Source organism: Cyprinus carpio, chromosome A7 (genome assembly GCF_018340385.1).
Source record: "Cyprinus carpio isolate SPL01 chromosome A7, ASM1834038v1, whole genome shotgun sequence".
In the NCBI taxonomy this organism is placed as follows: domain Eukaryota; kingdom Metazoa; phylum Chordata; class Actinopteri; order Cypriniformes; family Cyprinidae; genus Cyprinus; species Cyprinus carpio.
The window spans coordinates 521,337-530,764 of NC_056578.1; the positions used below are offsets into that span (position 1 = coordinate 521,337).

At 35.2% G+C, this 9,428-nt stretch overlaps 1 long non-coding RNA gene across 1 annotated transcript; it reads right to left on the reverse strand.

Annotated features, from left to right (window-relative positions):
* Nucleotides 1-5,542: 5,542 nt before the first annotated feature.
* On the reverse strand, nt 5,543-9,227 carry LOC122145533. The gene is made up of 3 exons (XR_006160374.1): nt 9,065-9,227; nt 7,154-7,189; nt 5,543-5,663 (listed from the first exon to the last, which is right to left on the reverse strand). It is a non-coding gene; the product is annotated as an uncharacterized LOC122145533 (long non-coding RNA).
* Between the last annotated feature and the right edge of the window lie 201 nt (nt 9,228-9,428).

Sequence of the window (9,428 nt, forward strand, 5' to 3'; positions counted from 1 at the left end):
TTGAGCAAAAATGATTAATAATTGTCTAGTATTGTTGTTGGGGAAATGATGAGATTAACAGAACCCTGCACAGAAGGTGTCCCCACACACCACAAGAATCAAGAAATAGCATTGGTGAAGACGGACATTGACGTGTATTAAAGCGCATCCTCAAGACCACGGCAGAACCTTCCCAAACCCTTCCAGCCACCATTATCACCACCCCCACTAACTCCAGGCACAGCGTTTAAGATCTTAAAAACAGATGAGAAGGACCTGGACGTGCGTGGCCTGTAAAAAAAAAAAAAAGTGGGAATTGCGATTTTTTCTAGGCTTTACAATCCAATTGGTGCAAACCAATTAACAAGGTTACATGTACAAAATGCATGTTAGTGTCTCTTTAGGAGTTGTAATCTCCAAATTCGATGCATTCTGATTGGCTCATCAATGTGTCAATCACCTCCTAGTAGACCTACATTAGTATTTAACGATGTTGATTATCGCATACTCATATCCACACATATACGAGTTGTCTGTCGTTTAATGGAGCGTGCCAAGTTACAAAACGAGTTATTTTTTTTGCTCTACGATCCCTCGTCACCCAAGCACCAACTATAACAGTTTTTGGTAAAATCCATCCTAGCACTTCTAACTAGCTCCTCCTCCAATATATTATGCAAAACACCTCTAAGCATTTCTCCGGGGTGTCGTATAAATAACATAGCGTGTCCTTGTGATGCCCACAGTGTCACAGCGCAATCAACAAGATTTCAGCGAGCAATTATAAAGTAGTTTCTAAAAAAATCCTAAAAAAAGGAAAAAAACATAAACCAAACCAAAAAACAAGAACTAGGTTTGAAAAACGGGAGAAAAAAAACAGCCCTCAAACCCTAAAACTACATCAAAAATTCTTCCCGCTGGAGTGCTGGGGGGGGCTTCATCTGGGTTTTGAGTTTTCACCTCTGTGCAGAACAGGGGAAATGATTAGAACTGGGCTAGTGTTACTGCTTTTTTGTGAATAGGTTTTTTATTCTGTGTTGGGGCCCTCCCTTTTTTGCTGTGGTCTCTCTCCATGCCTCCAGGCCCTCCCGCAGATAGTCCCTTTGTTTTTTAATCTGAGCCCGTTCTTTTTAATTTGTTTGTAGATCATCAGCTCTCACTGAACACACACAGGGATGTTTGAATGATGGTTACTAAACATTGAGCCATCCGAATTTACACTACTCTTCAAAAGTTTGCTGGTAAGATTTCGTAATGTCTCTGAAAGAAGTCTCTTCTTCACAAAGGCTGCATTTATTTGATCAAAAATACAGTAATACTGTGAAAAATTATTAGGGAAATTTAAAATAATTGTTTTTTTATCTGAATAATTTTTAAAAGTAAATTTTTTCCCTGAAACAAAGTTGAATTTTTCAATTTAAGTTTTAGTGTCCCCATGATCTTCAGAAATCATTGGATATGCTGGGGTTTGCAGTTTTTAAAACAGCTGTGCTCTTCATATTTTTTTGGGAAAAAAAAAAAAAAAAAATTTAGGTAAGATTTTTTTTAAAAAAAAATTTAAAATTTTTTATTCAGCAAGGACATTAAAATTTTAAAAGGAATAAAGGCATTTATAATGTTACAAAACATTTTTTGTTTCAAAAAAAGCTGCTTTTTTGAACTTTTTCAAATAATTTTAAAAAAAAAAAAAAATCCAAAAAAATAATAACAGAAAAACGTTTTCACTTTGACTATAATAAAAACCATTTTTAAAAAACTGAGCACCAAAAAAAAAACAAAACACAAACATCATATTAGAAAATTTTGAAGTTTGCACTAAGACGAAATGTTTAAAAATCATTTTGATCACAAAAAAAATTATTTTCAAATTAATTAATAAAGAAAAAGATATTCTTTTGGTAATAATTTTTTTAAAATACAGGTTTTTTTTTTAACTTTTTTTTGTTCAAATAAATGCGCCCATGGTTAAGACTTTTTAAACAACAACAAAAAAATTCCAAACTTTGACTGGAAGTTTGTTAAAAATTTGTTTGATTTTTTTTTAGTAATTAATATAGAAAAAATGGATTTAAAAAAAAAAAAGAAAAAAAGGAAAAGACAAAAAAAATGCCTCACTGGGGGACGGGGGTGGCTCTTTGGGGAGGCTGGTTTGGTCCCCGGGCTGCCCCCCGCCCGTTTGAGGGGAAAACCCCCCGAGGGGGGAGGAGGAGGGGGGGAACGACGGGAGAGTACATCCGAAAAAAACACACTAGATTAACACACACCTTCCTGGGAACCCGCAATCCCATTCAGACAGACATTCAAAGCCTTTTATGAATAATAACAAAGCTCTTCAGCGTTTTATCGGTGAATCTGTAAGGGGAGCTAGCTCACCTGTCATAGTAATTTTTCTGAAAGTCATAGTCCAGATCAAATGAGGGCTGGGGGAGAAAACAGTTCAATAATCAACAGGGGGGAAATCTCACATAAAAAAAAAATAACAATAGAATAAAATTAAAAAAAAAACCTGTACATATCCCTGCGACGTTTGATAGTCTTTGAGCGAGGTTTTGGCTCACCACCCAAATTAAATTCTAAAAATGAGAAAGTTTGCAACACCACACAAAAAAAATTACATTTGGGCTAGTGGTCCCAGACAAGCCCTTTGGGATGAAACATCTGAAAAATAATGAAAAAGAAAAAACCAAAAAAAAAAAAAAAAGGGTAATCCAAACAAAAATTTAAACCCAACCTTTAAAAAACTTTTTATTTTAACATTACACAAGCAAAAAAAAATCCTTCAAATAATTTTTGGGAAAATGGCCATTTTAAAAATTTAACCAAAATAACAACTCAAAAAATTTCCTGAAAAAATTTCATTTAAAATTTATTTTCCCCCCTTAAAAATTTTTTTGGGTAAAAAAAAAGGAGGGAACCCCCCCCAAAAATTTTAAAGGAAAAAATTTTTTTAAATAATAAAATTAAAAATTTTTTCATTAAAAATAATTTAAAAATAATATAAAATTATTAAATAAAATATTAAAATCTTAAAAAAAAATAATACTATAACATTTTTCTTTTGTTTTTTTTTACAATTCTTGAAAATTTTGTGAGATAACCAAAGACGCATGTAAAAGGGGTCATCTTATTAAATGAACAGAAGAAAGTGCAAAAAAATATGACAGAATAAGTCCCCCTTCTGAAAACACCAATTGCCAATTGTTATGCATCGATCACCCGCAGCTGCCACTTCTTTTGGGGAAAAGACCCGGATGACACTTTGATGACACGGGATTGGGGGGCTATTTAAAAAAGACAAATTTTGGGGGAATTCACTTGGATTTATTTTCCCATTTTTAAATTTTTTTTATTAAAAAGCAAGTTTGGGGCCGCAGTTTTTGGGGTTCATTTTTTGCCATTAAGTAGATAAGAGTTGATCTCGAGCCTGGGGGCATTAAAAGGGGGCCCCCAAATCCATTGACTTCCCTTTAAAAGGACTTTTTGGGTCAACTTAAAGCCTTTGTTAGCTTTTTTTATTTATTTTTTTTTCCCCAGTCGAAAATTTTTTTAGCTAAAACCCGCCAGGGGGGGCAAACATCTCCTTTCCCCAAAAGGTTTCCGTTTTTAATTTTAATGGACGGGGGGTTTCCAGGAAAAAGAGCAGGCCGCGCAATACGGTAAACAAGGCAAAGAAGTAATTTCCCCAAAAAACGAAGGTTTCAAACAAAATGGGAAAAGAGGGAAACCTACGACGAGAAAATGACCCTTTCCCCCCAATCTACAATGCCCTCAATAAGATCTTTACGTGTGACGCTACTCTGCTTACCGGCACCTGTCCAAAAATCTCCCCCACTTCAAACCCCCACCGCTGCTCTTAAATTATTTAAAAATAAAAAAAGAAAGCAGGAAAAAGAAAAAAAAAATAAAAAAAAAAAAAAAAGAGGAAAAAAAAAAAAAAATTTATAAAAAAGATATAATTAAATTAAAAAAAATTAAAAATAATAAAAAATAAAATATAAAAATAAATACAATAAAATAAAAAAAAAAAGAAAAAAATAAAAAAAAAAAAAAAAAAAAAAAAACAAGACAAAAAAAAAAGTGAAAAAAAAAAAAAAAAAAAAAAAAGAAAAAAAAAAAAAAAAAACAACAAAAGAAAAAACAAATATGAAAAAAGAAAAAAAAAAGGATAGAAAAAAAAAAAAATAAAAAATACATGATAAAAAAAAATACAAAAGATAAAAAAAAAAAAAAATAAAACCTAAAGAGAGGACACAATAAAAAAAAAAAAAAAGAGAAAAAAAAAAAAAAAAAAAAAAATAAATAAAAACAAAAAAAACACAATGTAATCTTGGCCCTGCTGTTTGGGACAACAAAACCCATTTCGTTTCTGGGAGGTACAATGTACCAAACCAAATCATTGTGATTACGGACTTTGGCTTACGCATGTCAGAATTACTACAACAATATTTTAGATTATGTGCAACCGCGAGGTCTGCTTAATTAGTCCAGTTATCCAATCATGCGATCTGTTTTTGTTGCACATCGAGGAATTTGTTCAGAAAATGTGTTTAGTGCAGTTTATGTGCATGTTTAAAAAAAAAAAAAGATCCTCAATTGATCTCTTTTTTTATTATTTGTTTTTATGTGCATTTAAAGTTTTATGTACATGCAGCTTTTTATTGTGATCTCAAAAATTTTGCATTACAAATGTTGATGAAAACATAGTGTGAGACCTGATTAGTTCTGGAAATCCTAAAGTCAACCAAAAACATGAACACATTTTCTTTTTTAATAACATGTTTCCTTATGACTTATTGTAAGTGATTCGATAAATGTATTAGCTACTTCAAATAAATGGGGCCCAACTTTGGTTACATGTTGACTTTCTCACAGTTTAAAAATAGAACCAACAAGAAGATACTGCCCCAGATAATTACAATCATTTTCAATTAGTTCATTATTATGAATATTACCGACGAAACGAGACATTTAGGGGAAGAACAACATCAATATATATACAGTTTGTAACCATCAGATATAAATATACATTAGGTTTCATAAAGTTATATCACCTAGTATGTTTAAAATAAGAGCCACAACAGTCGTATATGAAGCTTTCCTGTGCTATAATGTTGCCATAGATCTACAAATTAAAATCAGAAGATTCACATATCAAACATAGACTGGCGTGTATTTTTGTAGTTTTTACACAGTTTGTCGTTAAAGTGTCACAGGGGATGGCGTATCTCTGTATGAACCAGGGCTGGGCAGGTACTGTGGGAGCGTATGGCCAGCAGGAGATATTCACACATGCAAACTAAAATGCAGAAGTGAAACTACTCCGCCCCCTGCATTCAAGTTGTAAGATATAAGAGCATTGTACTGCTTTGTTTATGGGTTTGACAGAGTAAAAATGGGTGGAACTGCCACTAAACAGTGAATTTACTGAGGAAAATGGACCTGGTATGTGTGTGGGATCGTTTTTTTTTTCGTTTCGTTACTACATGTTTGAGGGGTAAACTGGTATGTCTGAGCTGGACTGGGCAGTGTTTTGGTGGTATTTTTGGACTCTTTTGGGGACAAGACCGCCACATAACGTGCATATTAAGATATTTAAGTGTGCTGAAGGGGATGTCAGGGGGTGAATAGTCAGAACTCACTCCATTCTGTCTGTAATTCAGGTCGAGTCGTCTGTCTGCCTGATTCTGTTGGAGAGAAGAGGGTTGTTATTGGACACCATTGAGCTGCTGCTCAGCAGTGCATTGTGGGTGAAGGTCGTACTGCATTGGGTGGGTGATGTAACCCACCGCACTTTCACGGACATCACACCAACCTCAACACCTTCCCAAGGACAAACAAGCAGTCTAGTGTCCGGATGCTGCCACCCAGTGGTTGGTACACACAACTTGAAGCAAAGAAAATGAAAATCCAGACAGATATCCCAAGTGAAACAGAACAGCCCTGTCACCGTAACGTATTAAAACATGCTCAATGTCACATAATCCCTAACTAAAACTCTTTAATTTAAGGGAAAATTCCCAGTGTCTAATAAAGTGACGTTTCCCAGTCACGTGACACAATCAAATCATACGCTAATGGAAAAAAAGACCTTTCACACCACCGTCAAGAGAGATTAGAAAGGTCTATTAAAAGATGCTCTCGGCACAGCTGAAGACGCACCATTAAGTCTGTATTATAGCTGAACAAAAAGATGAATATCAGTGTGTCTGCAGGAAATCTCAGCTTTATAGGGATGAAAGCAGGTGAAGCCGTCACTACAGGCCAATTACAGAGCGAGTCTGAGGTCCTCAGGCACCATGATAGACAGCAGCACAAATTCAAAGCAAATTAGGCCCTGTATGTTTGTATAATTGGTAATAAGTCGCAGAATAACACTAACCTTTGCTTTAGCAATTTAAGGATCAGTCAAGACTTTTTCAATGCCTCAATATTTCACTATCACCATTACATAAAGTCAAAGGAAATTATGTTACAATTATCATTGTTTTCACCCGTGCCAACTGAAGATTCAATAGTGTAACACTTACTAATTTAGGCCTGGTTTCACAGACAGGGCTTAGACTAAACCAGGATTAGGCTATAGATCAATTAGGACATTTAAGTCATTTTTATTAACACGCTTTAGAGAAGAAGAAGAAAGAAAAAAAAAAAAAAAAAAAAACTGGTGTGCATCTTGACACAAAACAAAGGCACTGGTATATTTTAACATCAGTCAGCACAAGTTTCTGAAACGGCTCACATTTACATTTTTGTCTGGGGACTAGGCTTAAACTGGGGGTTAGAATCTTAATGATAGTTCACAGGAAATCAATCAGTTTTAAATGTGAAATTTAGATGTCTGTTCTTGAAATTATCTACAAAAATCTATCATGGCGAGATGCAGACTTGTCTTTGCACTCATATAACACAAATGTAGACCTCATTGTCAGAGGTTTGGATTCTCTCAAGGAGTGCTTTAGCTAACTGTAGTGGTGTCTGTGAACATGTGGTTTAGTGTTTTGCTGGCCTTTGCTGAAGCTGATTTAGACTATGAACTATTCAATGTCTTCGAAACAAGTCTACAGACTATTACGCATTTTTAAAGGTATTGGAAGAAGGTAAAGGCTACACACAGCAAACAGGAGTCTAGTCTGCATAAAAACAAGTGGAGAATAAAAAGAAAAAACCAACTTACGGATTGACGAGGTTCAAAAAAAAGCTGCCTCAAAAACTACAAAAAAAAAGCAAAATGAATAAATCAGAAAGGAACATCTTTAGCTCTCTAAAGTTGGGAATATATTTAATTAATTTTAACCTGAATGCTTTTAGGGTTGACAGACCTGAGGTCTACATTATTGGAGAAATCTTGGTGAAAACCGGTTTGGTTGACAAATTTGGTGTAAAATGTGGACTTGAGAATAGAAATGTGACCTCCATGACTTTAAAGAGCAAAATGTGTATGTTGTATATAAATGCATCAACGTCAGCATACAGTGTTTAATCTAGCCACCAGGGCTTCCCAAAGTGAGAGTCGCATATTTTGCAATGAAACAGCAGCGCAACAGCACTGGATCACTCCCATTTCCTTTAACTACACCGTTCACACCACAGTCATAAAATGGGAATAATTATCATCCAGTCACATTGCAATACTTGCTTATGGTGTAAAATCAGAAAAGAAACGGACTCAATTACAATATATACACAATCATTTCTATAATTTCCACCCGTTGTCTTCTATAAGCAAACGTGTGCTTTCGGGGGGTAAAGAAATGTTAAGATTAATCATAAAACATGGAAAATATTACTGGTTGTACCCAATATCTTGCCATGTGAATGATTCTTATGTGTGGGAACCCGTGATCTACACAGATATAACAGCTAAAAACAAAACAATTCAATAAGATATTGATGTGTGCCTAGTGGGAACTGTGAGGGGAACATGATTTGGTGCATTTCACATCGTCATATAACATACACATTCATACATACACAAATTTACTGAAAATAATAATACTTGTATATTGCTATATCGAGAGCATAGAAAGAAGACAGAGCAAAATGACACTTTCTAATGTGAAACAGCATTGAAAATATGGTTCAAGACTTGAAAATGGATCAGTCGGTGTGGGGGAGGGGGTATAAATATATCATTTTCATTTCATTGAGACATTCTACAAGACAGCTATAAGAGTTTCATGGGCTGAACTTTTGGATTGCACACAAATATGAAGCAATTGTGAACACATACAGCATGAGGCAGTTGAGCGAAGGCAGTGATGCTCTCTTTGGCCCACTGGGCCTTCTTCAAACATTTATTTAATATTAATGCAACCAGCTCAATGCAACGTTCTTGGTGTACTTTTAATGGAAAGATTGAACGTTTACATGGTTTTGCACAGACCTGGGGTGCAAATGTAAAAGGTGTTAAGTGGTCCATGCATTGGTTTTATTGCATGAGACAGAAAACGTGTTTTCTCAGTCCATTAAAAGTGCCGAAACATAATTCAAAACCTGCAAAAACGTCGCCAGGGAAAAGAAGAAGAAGAAAAAAAAAAACACAATCGACACGATTCCGACTGGAACGCAACGAGCCTCAAAAATAAGCGCAAAAATAACGTGCAAATAATCGTATTGAAAAGAACAAGGACAAGCTCCCTCCAAATGTCTACAGCCGAATAAAAACAGTCTACTTATGTTGAGAAAATCAGTCTGTCATGTTAAAAATGGACTTAAAACGCGTTTTTATTCTGAATCCTGGACATGGAGGGAAAAACGACCCCATCTTGAAAACACAAGCACCGGTCCATTTCCTCCACATTAACTTCAAAAACCAAACAAACCAGCTGCTCTAGCAGTAGTCGTCCTGCAAAAAATGAGGTGAAAAATAAAATAAAATCGAGCGGTCCTCTCAAAGCATGTTTTTGTTTTTCTTCACTGCTCTACCAAACGGCTTCACAAATGTACGCCACCACAGCCAAGCAGAAAATGACCAGAAAAAAATGCATTAAAAAACAAAAAACACAAAAAAATCTCCAAAGATAAGATTCAAAGTCAGTCAAAAAAATAAAAAAGCGACAAAAATCTCTCGAATCAAAATACTCACCGGGAGTTTAAGACTAAAAATGATTAAAATTCGGTGCTGTACTGTTTTGTGGATACAGTCCGTACCAGCTCGTTCAGCAGACACCGACCAACAGACGAATGCGCGAAATGGCGTCGAGCGAATACGCGGCGGAAGCAAGCCCCGCCCCACTCCACACATCCTCGAATCTCATTGGCTACTGTGCAACGCGCTGAAGAAACACAGTGGAATTTGATTGGTGGATTTACGCGTCCTTCTCTTCAACGCCTTTCTTTTTAAATGAAGTCCGCGTTTGATTGGTGAATGAACTGCAGGATTTGGTTCGCATTTTACTAATCGCTATACAAAAGCTTTTCATCCCATTTATGGAGTTAAAAGCTCGTTA